The following is a 22,428-nucleotide window of genomic DNA, read 5'->3' as shown; positions in this document are numbered from 1 at the left end:
TCACTTGCCAGTGTAGATGCTGCAATGACAAACAGGAATAGGGTCATCACATGTCCAGGAACACAGCTGAACAATAGCTCTGATTAGCAAACATTATCATGATATCAAGTAGGCCCCAGATAATGACTCCACCTAAGTGGCCCATTGATGTGCCATACCATGTGCATTCATGTCAACTGAAATGTCAACAGATGACCACAGGAACATAAGGATCTATGAAAACTATAATTGCATGGCTGAAGTTGTGCCATCACAGAACCCAATCAACTAGTAGGAGACCTCATCACTCACTAGGTTTTTCCTCATTGAGCAGACCTTATTTACCTGTTGTCATATAATTATAGGCCAATGTCAAATGTATTCCCACATTTCCCACACAAGGGCATGCACACATCTATTTGTCACATACATAAGGGCCCGACATAAATACATGCTGTTCCAAAAAACTGCCAGATTTATGACACAAGTGCAAAAGTACAATAGCATGTAGAAGGTGACAGGAAATACTCATATCATCCTGGAAGCAGTTCTACTATGCACACGTCACCAATTGACATTTCTCCCAAAAGAGTCAAGGAGGTATCATTGATTTTGCTCAGAAAGGCCACACGTGGCATGAAAATGAACACTGTAGATATCATGTGTAATATGTCAGAGAGAAATGTCCAATAAATACACAACAGTATGAATCATCAAGCCCCAGGGTGATCACCATTAATGTCTAGCACCCATTACAATGACATGCTCTTAGTGCTTCAGTAGAAGCCATTAGTCCTTAGCATATTGGAGAAACACAGAAGTAGCAAGGATTTGTGGAGGTTCCTCAACAGTTTGCCCAGTGGGAGGCTACATCACTTTCACCATGTTGGTCATGCAAACCCAGATGTCTGCCTGTGAATGAATGCCTCTACCCAAACATATGTGACTGAAACGTTAATTCAAGTCACTCCATAATGAATGCCAACAGTCAGGGCATAAACCTAAAACATGAAACATGTACGGTGTACTTATCAACATGATGCCATATAAAGGGCATAGATAGTCACATTGTGGCGATTAACTCTAGGCCTACCGGTCATTTCCCTCATTGCTACTATAGTTGTACATGCCAATTGACATCCTTAGATGCTTGAGGGTATGTGTCAGCCAAGAGACAATGGTGATACACTCCTGTCTGTATCATAACATGACATGTATACATAGATATCTATATATATATTTCAATCCAAATTAATTTGCACTGCATTCTGTGTCCTCTTGAATTCTTTATGGCTAAACACGTTGCAACTGCACTGACGCGTTTTGACCAAACCATTTTTTTTCATGGTTAGTGAGTCCTAGCACTATGTTTACCTTTTATACTATTTGTCCATTTTGCCCATTATGAAGCATTCTAGGACATGTAGTATGCAAATAAAATCCACATGTATTGATTAAAATGGTAAACCAAATACCGGATCTATCTTAGTCCTATTGATATGAAATAAATACTGATTGAACAGTTTGTTTGAGCTCAACTCATGCATTATTGAATCTCTGTACCATATTGTAATGTTTCGTGACAATTAGGACCACATTCCAACTTACATCGTAATTGTCAGATTCCTGGTATAGTACCATAACAAATATCTGCATTGTCAGATGTAATGCTATTATTAATACAAGTTCTTCAGTGTCCAGTTCATACAATATTTCAGTTATCATATCAATGTTCATATAGGACCAAGCCATAATATTAAAATAAAATTAATTTACAAATGAATACGAAGCTTCTCAGCATAATTTAATCCAGAATCAATCTTAGTTTTTAATCAAATAATGTATTTTGATTCATGTTGATGCAGTTTTTTGTCCTGTCTCCTCCCCTCTCACCATCCAATACATGGTCTATGGCATAATATCCCAGCATTTTACCAATTTTCTCATGTGAACGTAAACGTTTAGCCACTGCATATGTCTGGTCATTATGTGCGATTGCCATGATGTGCTCCAAGTTCATCTTCCTAAGCATGGATGTAGTGCTTCCTATGTATCTGAGACCATAATGCCATTCAATAACATATGCTGTAAATTTGGTCTCACAAATGATTCTATGTTTGATATAAATTTCAGTTTTATTGCCTGCCATAAATGTTTTAGTTGTTCCTCCAATTATGCAAGCTTTGCAATTGTTACATTTTACAAAAACCATCTGTTGGTCAATCAACCAGTTATTCACTGGCCTGAAAGAAGTGGCTTCTGACCAATATATCCTTTAAAGAATGCACTTTCTGATATGTTAATGACGGTTTATTCCCAAATTTGAGGCTACTATCAGGATCTTTAGAAATCAAATTCCATTGTTTTTGTAGAATCTTCTTTATTGTCCCACTTTCTTTACCATAAATTGTAATTACCCTCAAATAATTCTCTTCATCTTTTTTCTCCTTCTCCATTCTTGGGATTAACACATCATTACTGCTTTTGGTCCTTATTCTTACATACTTTTCTGAGAAAGCTCTGTTTGTACCCTCTCTCCTTGAATCTTTGCATAGTTACATTATATTTAATTTGTTTATCTCCATCATGTGAACAATTCCTACACATTCTGATCAACTCTCCATATGGTATGCTGGTTAACAATACTTTCGAGTGAAAACTATATCCATACAGTATACTATTTGTAGCTGTTTACTTCCGATAGAGTGTAGTCTCTATCTAGTCATTTTGAATGTAGACTGCGAGATCTAGAAAATGTATTCTGTCATGGCTCACTTCACACGTGAATTGTATTCCTAAATTATTGGAATTGAGAATGGAAAAGTAGGTTATAAACTCATCTTTTGTGCCATGCCACATTATGAACAGGTCATCTATGTATCTTAGCAATAATGCATTTTTTTCTTGGTCATTATCATTTTCTTGGCCCCATGCTATCTCCTTCTCCCATTAGCCCATAGCTAAATTAGCATAGTTTGGAGATAGAGAAATGTCGATGGCTGTACTGCACACTTGATTAAGTATTTGGTGGTTAACAATGAAAATATTGTCTTTAAGACAGAGCTCTATCATGGATAGCAGCATTTTGGTATGCACCAATTCACCAATACTTCGTTGTCTCAAAAAAGATTCACATGCTGCTAATCCTACTTCATGGTTTATTGATGTGTACGAAGATAGTACATCGATATTTGCCAGGAGGTACTCATTATTCCAATTAGAATTAGCCAAAAGTCTTAGGAAATCTCCTGAGTCTTCAATATAGAAGCTTAATGTCCTGACAATAGGTGCCAAACAGTAATCTATGTAATCTGAAATTATTTCAAAGGGTGACTCACCGGCTGTAAGAACTGACCTACCCAGAGGATTGACCATTGACTTATGTAGCTTAGGTAAAAAGTGTATAGTTGGAATTGTTGGATTTTAAGTTATCAAGAATTTGTATTCGTCATCACTTAAAAGGATCTCTTGATGACAATCCTGCAACCTGGAGTTTGCTAAACGAATCATTTGATTAATTATTTTTTTTTTTTGTAGTTAGTTAGTTAGCTTTATTTCGGTAAAAGAAAATACCATCAAAGCACATAAACAAGAGACATAAATACATCAAAAGATAAAAGAAAAATCATAAAACCTCTAGCTAATAGTGGCAAGCAATAAATATAACAATTCTGCCACATAAAAAACCTAATTTAGGAATACAATACAATATAATAAAACACATTTAAAATAAAAATAAAACAGTATTAGTATCATAACTGCAAACTTACAACACATCTCATGTTCTCAATTAGAAACTAATTCTCATAGGTCCTCGCTAAAATATTGGATTTCAATTTACAACTGCTAGCTCATAACAATATTAATGCTATGTATCATGATTCACACTTGAAAGATTTACGTCTAATGGGCAAATTGCCTCCAGGAATTTTGCCAATGAACATGCCACATTGCCGTAAGCTTTTAATTTAAAAATCCTAAGGGTTAGTATTCCGCTACTTAAACCCTTGGCTCTGCAGAATGGTATAAGCCAGCGTGCCCTCTGCTTAGAATAAGCAGGGCAACGGAATAAAACGTGGGCTATGTGTTCAACAACTCCGCATCCCATTGGACATAAATCAGTCAGTGACAGAATTAGTCCATTTACAAGTAAAAGAGCAAAGTGGTAATGTTCCTAACCTAAATCTAATGTAAAGTGCACGTGCTAAGGGAGATACAATCAAGTCCATAAAATGCTCAAATTCATAATGAAATTTCAAGGATAAAAAGCTATTGGTTAAACTCAGCGAGGGGACCTCTGCTAGTTTTTTCATTTGTACACTCAACCAATATGCATCTTTCACAAACTGCGCTGCATTTTTTGAAAGATGGAAAGGGTTTGTCCAATAATCTCACAGCCCAAGATTAAAAAAGTTTTTTCTGACGTAATTGCACCACCTAACTTTCTCTAAAGCTTGCATGCTCATCAGGGCACTGAGCCAAGCACTACATGGGCCAAAAATATCCAAGGACCATATCCTGATCTAGTGCATCAATGGCTTTAAGGCAGCAATTTGCAAAATAGGGTGGAGATTCAAATCCAACCTAATGGGCAGGGTTGGGGAACTTGCCGGAATTTTTAATAGCACTTTCATGAAGAGATTGCCAGCTTTCTCCAGATCATTCAAATTACAATAACCCCATAACTCTGCACCATATAATAATACTCCACCCCTTTCTTGGGCTTTGTATATCTCTATTGCAGGAGTAATTGCAAAGCTGGGAGATTTGGCAGCATATCTCAAAATACACCCAGATGTTTGTTTTAAACTCACAACAGACTTCGATAAATGGGTCTGCCATGTATGGGAAACCTCCAATCTTATTCCCAAATAATCGAAGTCGATTACTCGTTCCAGAACTTCTCCATCCAAACAAATCTTCCTCCTTATTTTTTGTTTTGGATCACCAAACACTATATATTTGGTTTTGGAAGTATTAATTTCCAGGCCATGATCTTTACAGAAACCCATGAACTTCTCAAGCCGATTGGTAAGACGTGAGGCAGTTTGAGATAGTAACAAAGTATCGTCTGCAAACAGCAGACAAGGAATCTTCACCCCCTGTATTTTGGGTGCATCACTAACACAGTCCATTAGATAGGAGATGCAGGCGTTAATGAACAGTAGTAAGAGTGTAGGGGCCAGCACAAATCCTTGCCTCACCCCTCTACGTATTGCGATCTTGCCTGTTAATTCCCCTTTTGACCCCCATCTAATTCTGGCATAACTCCCAGAATACACCTCTTTAATAAGATTTAGCAGAGGGCCCGGTACTCCAACTTTATTCATGACTTCCCAGAGTTTTCTGCGTGGAACCAAATCAAGGGCGGACCGAAGATCAACAAATGCGACAAAAAGTTTCCTAGCCTCCAGGTTCAACATCTTCCATTTGATCGTGAGGAAGCGAAAGTCCCCGGTCAACCGTACTTATCTTCTGCCTAAAGCCTGCCTGTAAATGGCTCAGTACTTGATTGCCTTCCATTCATTCCTTAAGCCTGCTCAATACCTGGTAACAGAATATTTTTTGTAAGTTATCCAGGAGGCTAATTAGTCTGTAATTTCCAGGTACATCCCTCTCTGTTTTTTTAATAAATATGTACGATGATTGCTCATTGCCTTTTTTCTTTTCTTTTTGCTCTTCTCATTCTTCTCATGGTGCCAACAATTGGCCTCTGCCCTGTCCACAGCCTCTGCTTCTCCCTCTCATTGATTTTTGATCCAGGTAGGGAAGCTTCATCTCCTCTAAAAAAGTTACCTTAGTGGTGGATTCATATCTGGATGATCCCTCCCCTTCACTGAGATCTGCATCCGATTCACTGAAAGTGTCTAAGGAGCACAGACCGGAATTGCCTTTCTTCAAGTTAAAACATTTTTAAAGGTTATCAAATCTTTTGGCAAGTGTCAATATTCTCCCTTGTTCATAGTCTCTTTCATCCCTTAAAAAATTTCTCTTTTTACGTTCCTGTATTTCATCTTCATATTTGTCCAAACGACTTTCCATATCTTTTCTCATAGTTAATTGTTCCTTTTCATTTTGATTATTTTTCAATTTATCTTGTTTCCCTAATTGTCTCATGGAGTTCCTCCAACTCTAATTTAGCATGTTTTTCAAGGATTCTCATCAAATATGTTATGAAACATTACAATATGGTACAGAGCTCCAATAATCCATGAGTTGAGCTCATACACACTGTTTAATCATTATTTATTTCATATGGATAGGACTAAGAAAGATTCGGCATTTTGTTTACTATTTTGGTCAAAATACTTGGATTTTAATTGCATACTACAGGTCCCAGAATACCTCGTAATGGGCAAAATGGACAAATAGTATAAAAGATAAACATAGTGAGAGGACTCACTAACCGTGAAAAAAAATGGTTTGGTCAAAATGCGTTGGTGTAGTTGCAACATGTTTAGCAATGAAGAATTCAATCAATCAATCAATCAATATTTGTAGAGCGAGGGTCTCAAGACACTGGGGGGTGGGGCCTCATGTGCAGAGCCATGTCTTGAGGTGCTTCCTGAAGATGGCGAGTGATGGGCTTTGTCAGTAGTCAATAGTTCAATAGTTCACAGAGTGCGGTGCGAAATTCTTTGGATTGCAATTGAATTTGAGGGGCATGGGCTCTCCTCCCGGCATCAGCACCAGCTGCGAAGCAGATCATGTTGGATTCACTGCATTGTGGATATATATATATATGTGTGTAGATAGATAGATCGATAAAGACATCCTATCAACATAGTTAGACCATGCATGAAACTGCAGCTCATATATGTATAGTAAAAAAAGGGACACATGCTGACATGTAGGCCCAAGGAATGTTGGCAACAGTCATGGAACATAAATCATGTCAATGGACAGTCGCCACTTACCAAGGGAGAGTAGTGATCCATAGCTGAATACAAAGTCAAATGTAAGCCCTGTCACATGTATGTTGGACACCTTCAAATTACATACTGCAGTGAGGCACCAGAACAAATCCAACTCTGAAGAAAGCAAGCATCTGGGTGTCAGATGCCAACATACACATTTACCAAGACAAATGGCTGAGGACAGTGATCCACTACCTACTTACCTTTGGTTTGGAACACAGAGGAATAAAACAGCAAACTGTACATGATTGATAACTGTACATGGCCATATGTGGTCCTTTCAAAGCTAATGGTTTAAGATTCCCATCCAGTGCAGTACTAGGTCCTTGGTACAATAAGCCAAGGCACATCAGTATAAGACACATGAAATGTCAGCAAAAAGAATCTCTCATCTACTATGTGACACATGCCTCATCCTGAAATGTCAGGGTGAGATGTCAGAACCTTACTCAATCACTTGGCAATGGGACAGGAAGGAATATGCTGTGTACTCGCCCTCTTGTGGCTGATGTGCTGCCCTCATTCGCCCATCAAGCTCTGGATAGACCACCGCCAGGATGTTGCCATTTGGGGGTAATTGTCTGATGGGCACCCCATTGACATTGGGAGGACAGTCCCAGCTAGGACTCCATGATCTTCCAAGCCCAGCTTCTTAGGTCTTCCCACCTCTTGTAACAATGAGTGTTCTGCTGACTGTGGGTCCCCAGGATCCGCACCTTCTGGATGATGGCTCTCCATAGCCCTTTCTTTTGATAGGCGTTTACCTGCATGGATGCAAAAGACAAATCAAGAGATCCTGATGAACAGTCCCATCATAAATGGTAGAGTCTCATACATGTCAAAAACATCAAGCATGGCTCTTCCCATTTTGTCAATACAATCCATGGGCTATGACTACAGACATCCATTTCCCAATCTGCAGGACAACCAACCACCCGGCTCTGGCACTACAGTGACTAGGCAGGCTTACTGACATCATGTGGGACATACTCTAGCAACCTGACTGAGATGTGAGCCACCAGGAGGCATTTCATAACTCTGTGGCTTCTGAAAGGTAGACTACTCAGGCATGAATGGACCAACACATACATACTCTGTGACAATGACTTCCTGCATGCATTCCCTACAGGTCACTGCCAGAGTACAAACTCAGACAAAACACATGGGTGACAATGAACGGACTAGCATGGTGGGCAGAGACAGTGGCCCTCATTACGAGCCTGGCGGTCTGTGACCGCCAGGCTCGCGGTTGGCGGGAGCACCGCCGACAGCCCGGCGGTGCCCCGCAGGGCATTCTGACCGCGGCGCTTTGGCCGCGGTCAGTGCAGGAAAACCGGCGGTCTCCCGCCGGTTTTCCGCTGCCCGTTGGAATCCTCCAAGGCGGCGCAGCTTGCTGCGCCACCGAGGGGATTCCGACCCCCCCTACCGCCATCCAGTTCCCGGCGGTCTGCCCGCCGGGAACCGGATGGCGGTAGGGGGGGTCGCGGGGCCCCTGGGGGCCCCTGCAGTGCCCATGCCACTGGCATGGGCACTGCAGGGGCCCCCGTAAGAGGGTCCCTAAATGTATTTCACTGTCTGCTGTGCAGACAGTGAAATACGCGACGGGTGCAACTGCACCCGTCGCACAGCTTCCACTCCGCCGGCTCGATTCCGAGCCGGCTTCATCGTGGAAGCCTCTTTCCCGCTGGGCTGGCGGGCGGCCTGAAGGCGGCCGCCCGCCAGCCCAGCGGGAATGTCAGAATTACCGCCGCGGTCTTTCGACCGCGGAACGGTAACCTGACGGCGGGACTTTGGCGGGCGGCCTCCGCCGCCCGCCCAGGTCAGAATGAGGGCCAGTGTCTGGCCAGTCCCTGCGTGGAGCTTTGCAATGACAAATGCAGATTCATGCCACTATACGGGGTGGGGTTCTGTGTCAGGTATCTGTACCACTGATTATGCTTTCAAACATATGTATCCATTCTAGAGAGATGGAACTCAACAAAGAAAGCCATGTATTGTACAGTTTCTGCTAAGTGACCAAGCTACTGAGTCACATATCATGGTCTCCCATGAATCAACACAATCTATGTACTGTGAAAATGTCAGTTATGCAATTAGCCTGCACAGGACATATAGGACATATAGGACCTGAGGGAAGGTACAACAGAGCTGTGGGTGTAATGGACCTGTCATGAGTCAGAGACACACATTGCCAATGATGCTAACTGCACATCTATCACAGAGTAGTACCCATTCCCGATCTCATCAAAGGAATGAGGCATTCTGGGCTGGATATTACAAAATAGCCTTGTATTGGTCACACATCAAGATCTGCTAGGGTACGGAGAGTGGGCATTGTGCCAAAGTTGTATAGCCACAGTGACTCCACTCGAACCTAGACTAGGACCCACACTGGGAGGTACTTATGACAGGCCATGGTCTCTACAATCTGAGCAGACTGAACCTACATGTCACTACATTCCCATCACTACTATGCATTACAGTATATCATATCACCAACAGCAATTTGGCATGTGGTGTGTGTGGCAACCTAAAAGGCAGAGAGAGTGAAGTCATACCTTCCCAAAAAAATAACTTGCAAGGTCAGATGTCTAAAGTAATCTCAGTGGCAAGATACACCTAGCTTAAATTCTTCACAATTCATACATACAACATGCAGACTCAGCTCATGCAGACATGCAGATACATGTTGTGTCACATATTCAATAATGTTGATGAAATAGATGTCAGTGGATGGCTGTGATGCCACCTCACCTAGTTCTGTGAATCCAACCTATGTTTGTTCAGGGAACGCAGGAAACAGGAACAACACGATGTGAAGGAACTCAACATATGGCACTGGTCACCAATACCTGTACACTGACTCTCCCATTATTTGCCACACAGACTGCAACAACAGGCACATAAGTACAAAATCTGGCACACCTGGGCACAATCTAGCCTGTGAGGAGGGAAAGGATAGTGACGTACAGGGAAAACGGTGTACAAGAGGTACACACCTGCTCTTCTATGCACCATAGAGTGGTTCATGCAGGGATAGGACTTCAGTCACCAGCCTCTCCAGCTCCTCTTGTGTGAAGACTGTGGCCCTATCACTTGCTGGACATGGCGTGATTGCACCCAGAGGCTGTACACTGCAGCTCAGTAGTGGTGATCTTGCTGGCAGAAGTATTGGGAGTCAAGTGAGGGATTTTTCTGAACATGGCATTCACGTCCGCCATGTACGTAGTCATCACTGCCGGCAGACACAGCCATGGGTCCAAGACCACCACTGGCAACAATGTAAGCCTATGGCTGTAACCGCTGCAGTTGCTTCCACTTACGGCCATGATGACTTCTTCCAGTGGTCTTGGGCGGTTCTTAATATCCAATGGAGTAGGTCAGCGAGGCAACATTTTGGAGGCCAGTAATGCAGTATTAGGAGTCGTAAACTGCGTCACACCTCATATAACTTTGGTTTGAGAACTATAACCTGCTCTTACCGTTCAGTAATATTGCTCCCACTACTCAAACACCATTGTAGTATGTTGCTGGGCAGATATGGAAATTTACAATGGGGCACAGTCAACTCCTGATGAAGGGCATGTTACACGTCAAGATAACCCCTGCTCACCCCCTTGGTAGCTTGGCACGAGAAGTCAGGCCTATCCCAGAGGCAATGTGTAAAGCGTTTGCACAACACACACAACAGATGTGACGCAAAATGTACACCACAAAGTAAACACAACACTGAGCTATGTAAAAATAATCTGTATTGCACAAAACATAATGAGACCAACATTACACGTAAGTAATACCCTGCTACCTTAGCAGTTGTCAGAATGTTACACAAGTTACTAATACTCTGCAAGGATATGCAGTTGTCACATTAGAACACGTAAGTACTCAGGGTTCTGCAATATACGTAGTAGTCAGGAATTACAGTAAAAGATATGTGCACTTGTCATGAATATTTCCCAAATACTCATAGAAGGAACATTAGAGAGCAAATCACATAAAATACATATCAGCTAGACATGCCCATACAGGAACATTAGCACATATATGCAAGGTCATGTAAATACACATCCCAAACGCCCGTAACAAGAACACTGATAACACAGGTAGGCCAAGAGAGTACCTGTTTCTGAAGAAGAGGCACTCCTTGTGCCTAAAAGACAAGCACTGGGGCCCTGGCGCTCCTATGCGCAAAACGGGGGCCTCTGAGGGTTCCTGGTAGCGAGGGGCGATCTGCACCCCCTCTACAATAAAAAGACCTGGCCCCTCTGGGGACCCGTGATCCTTGGGTGCCCCCTGGGCCTCTAATGGCCCTCTCCTAAGGGGGGGGCCAAAAGAGCCAAAGAGTTAGAGTTACCGGGGCGATCGCACCCTTAGCGCAGTGACCAGGGGAAAGGGAACTCCCTTTCTCCCCCGCGTCCTTCTTGCAGGGAGGCAGCCGCCTTTGTCCGCTGTGCAGCTTTCTAATGAGGAAGCGGGGGAAGCAGGGGCCTCCAATGAGGCTCTTCACCTGTTTCCCTAGGCGGCCGCACCAGGTCCGGTGCGCGAGCCGCGTTTCTGCCTTCCCTCATCCGCAAGGGAAGCAGCGTCAAGGATGGGAGCCGAGGTGTGACCCGGGGGCGCTCCGAAAAGGGGCGCGTCACCCGGGGACACGGTAGGAGCATGCGCGCTCCTTCCTTTACCTTTGTGAAGTGCCCCGGGGGCACTAGAGTTAGCGCGTCCCTCGCGCTGCAGTCAAGATGCAGCACCCGGGCTGCGCGGTAAGTAAAACCAGGGAGAGGCGCCGAGGGGCTCGTTCATAAACCCGTGCTGCGGCAGTGACTTTTTGGCAAAAGTTAAGCGCTTTTCAAAGCACTAGTGCAAAGCTAAATCCCGGGCTGCGGCGGTGATCTTCCTCCAGTAAGTCAAGAAAGAGCTCTGTTCCCAAGCGCTTTGCCAGAATTTGCAGAGATTGGTGCAAGGGTCAGGGGCCACAGCACCCTGCTCCTGGGAGCAAGCAGGACGCAAGGAAGCACAGGGCTTTTGGCCTGGCAGGTCACAGATCAGCACAGCAGCAGCAGTTCAAGGTGGTTTCCTGGTGAGTCCATTCATAAGCGTTCTGTTTCCAGGTTCAAGGTCCAAGAATGTTCAAATTGTGGGGAAAATTCCCCTGTACTTATATGTGGTTTACAGTGTGTTTTCCAATGGTGCGGAGAGGAGATTCCAGCCAGTTACAACTGGTTCTGGGAGTGCCCCCTCTCTCCTTTCAGCACAGGCTCCAAACATCTGTGGGGGTTAACAACCCTATTGTGTGAGGCCAGGGCACAGTCTTTACAAATGCAGGTGTGCCCCACCTCTCCCTTCTCTCAGCCCAGGAAGGCTTTACAATATGTAGATGCACCTCTGTGACACCTCCACCCTCCCTGTGTTCAGGCTGTCTGAGAAGTATGCACAAAGCCCCAACTGTCAGTCTGCCCAGACAAGCTGCAAAACCCCAAAGTCATAAGCACAGATAAATGTGCACTTTCTAGAAGTGGCATTTCTGTGATAGTAATAAAAAATACCCCTACACCAGTAAGCAGCATTTCTTACCACTATCACAACCATACCAAACATGCCTACGCTACCCCTCATAAATCAGACAATACCCCTTACGAATAAGGCAGGGCATTTCCAATGCAATCCTATGAGGAGGCAGCACTCACAGCAGTGAGACACCAAGTTAGGCTGTTTGTCACTACCAGAAGAGGCCACGCAGCATGGAACATGTCCTTCCTTCTACATACATGGCACCCTGCCCAAAGGGCTAGCTAGGGCGTACCTTAGGGGTGACTTACATGTGGTAAAAGGGGAGTTCTGGGCCTGGCAAGTAAATTTAGATGCCAGGTCCCTGTGGCAGGAAACTGCGCACACAGGCTCTGCGCTAGCAGGCCTTAGATAGGTTTGACAGGCTACTTCAGTGGGTGCCGCAAGCAGTGCTGCAGGCCCACTAGTAGCATTTAATTTACAGGCCCTGGGTATAGGGATACCACTTTACATACAAGGGTCTTATAGGTAAATTAAATATGCCAATCTGGTATAATCCAATCATACCAAATTTTGAAGAGAGAGCACATGCACTTTAGCACTGGTTAGCAGTGAAAAAGTGCTCAGAGTAAAAAAGTCAGCCAACAAAGGTCAGAAAAGTATAGGGAGGCAAAAAGCAAAAAGTCTGGGGAATGACCCTGTAAAAGGGCCAGGTCCAACAATCTGTAAACATGTGGGCATATCAAGGGGGTAACGTGTGGTCCTTGTTTTTTTTTTAGCAGTTGTGATGTATACTGTTTGCCATGTCAATCCATTCAAAATTGTCATGTCACATGTAAACCATGACATGCATCATGTATGTTGCTGTGGACACAATCACTACTGTCAAAACTCATTTCTTGTCATGTATGGGTACCCGGGGGGGAGGAGCTGACAACCACCTCTCTATTGTCTACTGCCAGACCTTCAGACCATGGAGAAAAGGCACATCATAACATATTACCACCTGGATAGGCAAGCAATAGTGGACTTATGTCGCCAGTTGAAGCCAGATCTGATGCCAGCTATTAGCAAGCCAACCAGAATACCACCCATTGTACAGGTCATGTCAGTGTTGCACTTGCCAGCTCCAGGGTCCTTCTAACATACAGTGTTCCTAGCTGGTGGAATGTCCCAACCTATGTTCAGTCTGGTGTTGAAGCATGTCTTCTCAGCAATGTTGAAATACCTAGACAGCTATATCTAGTTTCCCCGATGCGAGGATTTAGACCATGTGAAGGCTGACTTTTATGGTTTTACACACCTCTCACATGTGGTGAAGGCTATTGATGGCACACATGGGGGCTTGGTCCTACCGCATGCCAATGAACAAGTATACCGCACCAGAAAGAACTTCCATTCCATCAAAGTCCAAGTTGCATGTTTGGCAGACTTATACATTTCACAGGTCTTTGCTCATTATCCGGGCTCATTCCATAATGCCTTCATAATGCGAAACAGCACAGTTTCCAACCTGAGAGTCACGACATTACCCAGAGAGGTCCTGGCCGGTTGGTAAGTCACATCTGTCCTGGTTGTGTGTGTGCAATGTCTTGGGCGACAATTCTGATAAAAGGGACTCATAGTTGCACATATGTCCCATTCCTTAATAGGAGACTCAGCATATCCAAACCGTCCTTGGTTGTTGACGCCACTAAGGAATCCATCTACATCAGGGGAAGTCCAAATTAATGAGGCCCATTGAAGAACAAGGCGGTAGTGGAGTGGGTTTTTGGGCTCCTGAAGGCCAGGTTTAAGTCTCTAGACTGCACTGGTAGTCCTCTACTCACCCGGTAAAGGGTGTAAGATTAATGTGGCCGGATCCATGCTCCACATCATTGCCCTGCAGAGGAATATTGCATACATCCCAGAAGAGGGGGAGCCTGCAGTGATGCCAGGTGAGCTTCCTGAAATGCCAAGTGGGGATGACAGTGGTGAAGAGGAAGGATTTGACTTGCCTGAAGATCTCATCAATGACTACTTTTCTTGAGTGAAAGTATGTCATGTGATGTAATGACTGTGACTGTGCAATGAATTGTAGCTGTCAGAATGTGTGGAGTAGGGTGATTTTGCAAGACAATGATGAGCTAATGCTATCCAACATGAATCCAAAGGGTGCATGAGAAGTTAGCCTTTGACATATCCCCACCCTGATGTAGCTGCTTTGTTTGTGTCAGTCTCATTGCAAGGAAACCTTATTTCCCAATGCTTGCTATGTGATTTATGTTGTAGGCATGTTATTAAATATATACTCATTGACTTGTCTTTGTCCAGGTACCTTCAACCTGACATCCTCATGAGGGGATTTCAGAGTTGTGACATTGGCAGGTATCTCATGCTGTTCTGACATATGAAGGGGACATGGGCTGTTCCAGGTCATGTGGGTAACAGATTCGGGGTGTATGTGACCTGTTCCAAGGCAGTCTGGTTATTGTTTAGATAGAAGGTCTGAAGTGCATAATGTACTTGCTTTTTGGTGCTGTATTGGGCCAATTGTATCATGAGTGTGAATATGTGGGCATGAAATATGTTGTCATCAAGACCAAGTGAGGTGTTCACCCTTCAAATAAGCTAAACACTATTCTTATATGACCTGCATGTAGCTGTGGATGTGTTTCATCATTGCAGGCCACAGTGCCTGTGCTACAACACTAACATTTGTTTGTTTGCTACCACCAGATGCATGGTCATTGGAATATGGTAGACCTGTGATGAGGGACTGTTGTCCTGCCCTCTATCTGTACCTTGGTTTCTGTGATGTTGGATTAATTTGGTCTGGTATGTGAGAAGGCTCATGCTGGTGACACCATTCACTTTTCTGTTTGCCTATTCTACAGGACAATGTCTGACAAGGTCCTTCCTTGACTGGTCTGGGGGTCTGTACCTTGGTATATCCACCTTGACACAATATGCGTGAGCCATTCTTGGCTTTGCCAGTCCAGACATTTTGACAGCATATGTGCTGTACAGTGGAATAAAATGTTTGGTTGGAGCAGACTCTTGTACCAATGTGTTTGTGTGTGTTGTTAGCAATCCTTAGCAGGACAGTGTACCTGTTACACATCCCTCCTTGGACTAGTATCTTGTGTCTTCCTCATTTGTTTCACATGGTCTTACTTCTCTACATAGCAATGATTGAAACAGAAGCAAGAAGATACAAACTTTGTGATAGGTGGTATTTATTGTGCATTAGTGCATAGAATGAAAATAAGGGACATGACTGAACAGAACATGAGGGGTTCAGTCATGGTTGATAAAGTCATGGTATTAGATGCCACATCATTTGGAATCTAACGTCCAGTGTACTCCTCCCATAGGAAATGGAAGGTGTTTGAAGGACATTCAAGAGAGTGATTATGTGGTACGGAAAGGAGTTAATTTAGGAAGAGGTCACTTGCTAGCAGTGGTGGGTGTCTTGCCATCTGCACCTCCTGTATTCTTAACTGGACATCCCAGCTTGTGGGGGGTGGAGTGATCTGATGCTGCAGAGGCAGAGGTTTCTAATGTAGGCTCTTCACCTGACACTGCCTCCCTTCTAGTGGCTAGCACTAATGATGAAGTGCCTGGTGTTGCTGGGCCAAAGGAAGGGGCATAATGTTGCTCACACTCCTGGATCTTGGTACTGCTATTCTCCCTGACCACCCCTGTTAGAGAAGCTAGGATGGCATATGTCATCTCCACTTTTGAAGCATTTCCTTGTGCATGTCTCTTTGTAACTGCTTGATCACCTAGAGTTTGGCAACTACCTGGCCCATCATATCTTGGGACTCTTGATAGAGCCCCAAGACTTGGCTGATGGTGTCCTGGCCATGTGCATCCCCAGTGCCCACAGCCCTTTGGCCCACAGCATCCTTCCTGCATACCCTACCTCTAAGGACCTGTGCCCTTGCCACAGGGTGTCCCCTTCTACTGGTTTCAGGACCATCATTGTACAAGGTATAGTGATGTGACTCAGGATCCTTGACTGGGAGGGGCATGAGTTGGTTGCCACTGTCCTAGGGACACAAGTTGGGGGTGAATGGCTACCTGTGAGGTTGATGTAAAGGGGTTGAGAGGTCTTGATGTGGATACACTGAGAGTCACTGTTGGTCCCTGACCAGGTTGCCCAGATGGGCGAGAACATCCCTCCACGTCCAGATGTACAGGAACATTGTCATCACTGAGGGCCTCATCCATGGGGGCAGAGGCAGTCTCTTCTGTGGGCTTTGCGTGCCCAGTGGCAGCGCAACCTGTTGACGTGAAAGGTACAATGTTGCTGGTTGTATTATGACATCTACCTCCAAAGGTTTACAGTGACATCTAGCAAAGACCTTGCAGTTACTCGATTTGCAAGTTATCCTGTTGTGACAGGTACACATGGTATAGGTTGTATTGACCTGACCTTTGTGGAATTCCACTGACTTCAAGCAGCTGCTGAATCCGGGTGTTCCTTGGCACTTGAGAGGATGGCCCGAGAATGCCATCTTGCCACCAGTGAAGGCAAAGCAGTGGCTGGGCAGTATGTGGTCTTGACCATTTTGAGGCCTGGTTGATTGTTAGGCAGACAGACCCAGGCGTCTGTTGTGTAAGCAATTGGAGACAGGATGGGGTGAGTGCATTGTGAATATGTCTGCAACTAGTACCATTCTGGTGATGTATCTTGAGAACTTGTTGTTCATTTATGTTGCACACTGGTTGTGCTATCTTTCCTGTCCTCAGTAGTTTAATCATGGCTTAGCAGTTCAAGATTAAGCTAGGTGGTCAGCCATATCTCTGAGTTGAGCATGTTCTGTATCTTGGTCTCTCCCATGTGAGTACATGTCATTTGTGAGTGATCAGGCAAGTGTTTTTGAACAAGTGACCACTGTTCTGCTATTTGGAGTCACTTGAATAGTGTCTCCTGTGAGTTGCATTCAGGGCACTTCCTCTAATTCCGAACACTGTCAAAATGTTATCTTCCCAGGTGAGTTTACTCACATATGCACAGTGGACACCGGGCTGGTGATTATAGTTAGAGAAACAGAGCCTATTGGGCGTGGCATTCAGGACACATCCTCTAGTTCCCAATAGTAGACAAACGTTATCTCCCCAGGTGTGTGGACTTCATTTGGGTTTTGACATACAGTGGTGTTTTGAGAAGAAAACACTTTGCTGATGTTTGTAGTTACAGATACAGTTCATGCTGGTATGTTGCAGTTATGTCGCTCACTCTAGTACACACAATTGACCAATGTTCTTCCCCTAGAGAGCACACTTCAATTGAGAGTTGATTGATAGCTGTATTTGGACAAGTGATCACTAGTCTGGTGAGTGGATTTACAGAACCCGTGCCTGCTAGGAGTTTCAGGCAGTTATCTCACTCTACTACACACTATACAAATGTTATCCTCTCAGGTGAGTAAACTTCAATTGGGACTGACCAAACAATTGGACAATTGTACACTGGGATTGTGGTTTGTGTTATATACACAGGCCCTCCTGGCCTTAGCAGTCCTGCCAGTCCCTGTACTATACACACTATACAAATGTTATCCTCCCAGTTGAGTAAACTTCAATTGGGACTGATCAAATAATGGTATTCGGACAATTGCACATTTCACTGGTGGTTGGAATTACATACACAGGCCCTCATGGCCTTAGCAGTCCTGTCAGTCCCTGTACTACACACATTATATACAAATGTTATCCCCCGGGTGAGTAAACTTCAATTGTGAAATGCCAGACAGGGGTCTTTGGACAGGTAGACATTGGTCTGGTGTTTTGAGTTACAGACAGAAGACCTCCTGGAAGTTCCAGCCATGTTACTGCCTGTGCTACACACAGTTTACAGAAGTAATCCTCCCAGGTGATTACACTTCATTCGTGATTTAAGACACAGGGGTATTTGGGCATAAGAAAACTGGGCATGTGTTTGTGGTTGGTAAGACGGAGCCTCCTGGCCTTAGCAGTCATGTCACTACTTCATGCACTTGGTAAATGTCATCCCCCAGGTGAGCAAACTTCGTGTGTGATTTCCCAACCATGAGTGTTTGGGGAAGAGGACACTGAACTTGTGATTAGAGTGTCAGTAAGAGAGCCTTCTGTGAGTTGCAGTCATCTAACTCCCTGTTCTACACACACTATACACATGTTCTCCTCCCAGGTGAGTAAACTTTATTAGGGAGTTGAGACACAGTTGTCTATTGAGAAAATAATGCTGGTCTGGTGATTGAAGTTGGAGGAACAGTGCCTGCTGGGAGCTACAGTCCTGTCAGTCCTTGTACTACACACACTATCCAAATGTTACCCTCCCAGGTGTGTACACTTCAAAGGTGAGTTCATAAACAGGAGTATTTGCTGGTGTAAGGAGTCATTATAACAGTGCCTGCATGGAGTTTTAGTCCTGTCAGTCCCTGTACTATTCATACTATACACAGTTTTTCCCCAAAGTGAGTCTACTCCAATTGTGAGTTGCTAGACAGGGGTCCTTGGACAGGTGGACAATGGACTGGTGAGTAGGGTGATAGTGAAGGTAGCAGTAGGTGAGCTGTGAGCATGCATGACATGGCATTTAGGTGACATTTTTATTGTTGTGACTTACCAGACTCCACTTCCTCAGGTATTCCTGTCAAACCCTCGAGATGCAGAATGGCCAAGACCTTCTCCTCCCAGGAAGTGAGTTGTAAGGGAGGAGTGGAGGTGCCACCACCAGTCTTTTTACCCTGCAGCTGGTGCATGGAGACCATGGAACAGACCTTGTCCCGGAGGTCATTCCACCACTTCCTAATATTCTCCCTTGTGCGCAAGGTGGTGCCTACAACATTCACTCTGTCGACAATCCTGTCCCACATTTCCATTTACCTACTGAGTGAAGTGTGCTGGACTTGTACTCCAAACAATTGTGGCACTACTCTTATGATTTCATCCACCATGACTCTTGAGTCATCTTCAGTGAAACGTGGATTTTTCATCGGTGACATAGTGGTAAAAAAATACAGTAACAGGTGACAGTGTCTTACTAAAGTGTGGAAGTGCAAACGTGTGGGACTGGAAAAAGAGTGTGCAGGGTGTGGTATGTGTTGTACAAGAAATTGAAGGCATGCCTTTTTATATTTTTTTGGAATGTGCTCTGCTTGCTGGATCTTTCTGTGAAAATGCAAAGGATTGTGGTGTGTGAAGGGGTGTGTTTTATAGTGTCTTTTGTAGGCGTGTGTAGTGTGGAAATGTTTGTCAGTTGTGGTGTTTTCAAATGCATCCAATGTGCAGTTGTCTATTACTTTGGGGTCCACGGACCACCGTGGTCAGACCTCCATTAGCTGACCATCATAGTTGCCTGCTACTGTGACTTTGACTTTGCAATAAAGTCAGTGGTTGGTCTCTGGGCTGTCGGAGCTCGAGGTCAGGCTGCATAATTCCAACTCTTTGCACCACTGCCGGTCTGCTTTTTTTGCTTGGGGGTCGGTGGGCCTGCCTGTATAACTCATAATAGGGTGGTATGTAAGACTACCAACATGGCAGTCTTTTCAGGACTAGCAACATGGTGGACTGGCGGTCTGACCACCAAAGTCGTAATGAGGCACCCAAGTATTTTCTCGTGACCATGAAGCAGTAAAATAAACAACATAAGAAAGTGATTTACTTCAAGAAAAATTTTAACATAACAGCTGCCAAAAACACCTTGCTGCCAAAACACAATGACTCTGAATGTGGTTGACAGATCCTTTAGTGTTGCCTCACTACAAGTAGAGAGGCTCTGAAGTAGGACCACATATGTGCATAGAACGTTAGTATGGGATGTTGAATGCAGTGGGAATGACCCGGGCCTGTCACTGTATGTGGAAAAGGAGGGTGTAAGAAAAGGTCTGCTTTCGCATGGTTAGCCCCATTTTTTTTAACTGGTGTTGGCATTTAAATTGACATATTTAACTTACCTATAAGTCCCTAGTGTATTGTACTAAGTGTGCACAGGGCCTGTAATTTGAATGGGACTAGAGAACTGCAGCACCCACTGGGCCATCTACTACAGTGACAGTGCAAACATGACTATAGCCTTACCATTGTAGCCTGACTGTGAAGACCACAAACTTGACCCGTTAAAACAGCCTCGTGTGAAAGACCTAAACTTTCCTTTCAAACATTAATGCCATCCCTAATTAGGCCTTACTGCTCATAAGGCACGGTGAATAGTATTTAATGTTAAATATGTCCTCACAGTGACAAAGACCCAAAAGCTAATTTAATAGTAGTTGGGTTAGCTCTGCCGTAGACACGAGAATACAATATGAAATGTAATAATGTTATCTTCAGCTCTGCAACAGCTACAAAATTCTTCCTTTCACTTTTTTCATTTTAAATATATATTACAAGCCGAATTCACAGGTAAATCAAGATCTGTAATATTATTTTGAAAAAAGTTACTTTTCTCCTTTCCTTCAGCCTCCAAGAGCCCATTTACATGAGCTCCAACTGTTACCCAGGAGCTAAATAGCCCCTTGATGAAGTGTAAACTTACTCTCAGAGTTGAGACAAAGGTCTTGGGTATGGGGAGGTGTTCTGTTCCTCTGGAAGGATCACCACCTGGTATGTGACCAGGGATATGATTAACTTCACAGAGACCTACCATGTCACAGACAAATAGTAGCTAACACCTGGACAAGCCCCCCCTTGATCCACCTTGTTAACCAGGCATCAATTCCAGTGGGAGAGAAGCTGTCACTAAAACTTGTTTAAAGTGGCAACAGGGGTGAAGTTGCCCATTTTCCTGGTCAATCTTCTGGGTTGGTCACAGTGGCTCGGCACAGGAGAGAAGGGTTTCACCATTTTAGATTTTGGCAGAGAGAGATAATGTGGGATTGTTTGAATAGAGCAAACAGGAACTGCTGCATAAGTGGGTAGTGTTACCCATTGAAACATCTTCCCTATTGGTTAGTAAAGGACCAGGAGTCACCCCCACCCACAGTCTATAGCCAGGCATAAATGTGACAAACTGAGCATCCTCTTCAGAATACTACTGGACCTGTGGAAGACAGACAAAGGACTGTACCTGCTTTTGTGACATGTGAGAAAACCTGAGAGGCTGGTCCTGGACCATGCTGGTGGCTTCTGATGGTGTGGGTCTTGTCCCCAAGTGCTGCTCCTGGGATCCCGGGACTCTTGGCTACGTCAAAGTGTAATTACCCGTAACATCCTGAAAAAACCTGGAACTTAGAATTATTTTGACTCCAAGTCCTTCTAAGTACCCGGGCAGGCATGCCAAGCCAATGTTATGAAGATGCATTGCTTCGTGGCCAATGATTCAGGTTCTTCACAGTCAGATCTTTTCCATAGCAGCAAATCTGTTTTTAGCAAGATGTCACATAGGAAGTATCTTGCCTTGTGGAGCCCTGTTTGGTTACAGCTTGCAGTTTTGCCCCACAGGAGGATTCTAAGCTCCAAAAAAATTACTACATCCAAATGTAGAAATCTTTTTTCATTCCTAGATACCAGTGATGTGTGGTTCGATGATCGTTGTGTGGTGGTTTACGCTTTTTGGCACTATTTAAAAAAAAACTTTCTAAGTTCTTAACTCTAGTACCTTAGGGGCTCATTACGAGTTTGGCGGTCCCAACGGAGGACCGCCAAACTTGCGGGAGCATGCTACTGCCATGGCAGTGGCGTCCCACCCCACACTATTGTAAGGTTTCCACTGGCCTGACCTGGCTGACCAGCAGAAACCTTGAAATAGAGTGTTCGCGCCCATCTGACCAATGGGAACATTACTACAAGATAGCACTCATCTCCCTTAAAGGAGCTGAGTGCTATCTCGTAGCACAAAGAGAGTCATCCAGCACTCTCGGAACGTACACTATCTGCAAAGCAGACAGTGCACATTCCAATGGTGCCTGGCAGGGGGGGGCCTGCAATGTTCATGTCATGGGTATGGGCTGTGCAAGCCCTCCCCCCCCCCCACGGCCCTTTCCACTTTTTCTCCAGCAGTATTTTCATCGTGGTGAAACCACCATGAAAAGGCTAGCAGAAAACAAGGTTGTAATCA

This window comes from Pleurodeles waltl, chromosome 2_2, assembly GCF_031143425.1.
Source record: "Pleurodeles waltl isolate 20211129_DDA chromosome 2_2, aPleWal1.hap1.20221129, whole genome shotgun sequence".
Classification (NCBI taxonomy): domain Eukaryota; kingdom Metazoa; phylum Chordata; class Amphibia; order Caudata; family Salamandridae; genus Pleurodeles; species Pleurodeles waltl.
This window is presented reverse-complemented; position numbering follows the sequence as displayed.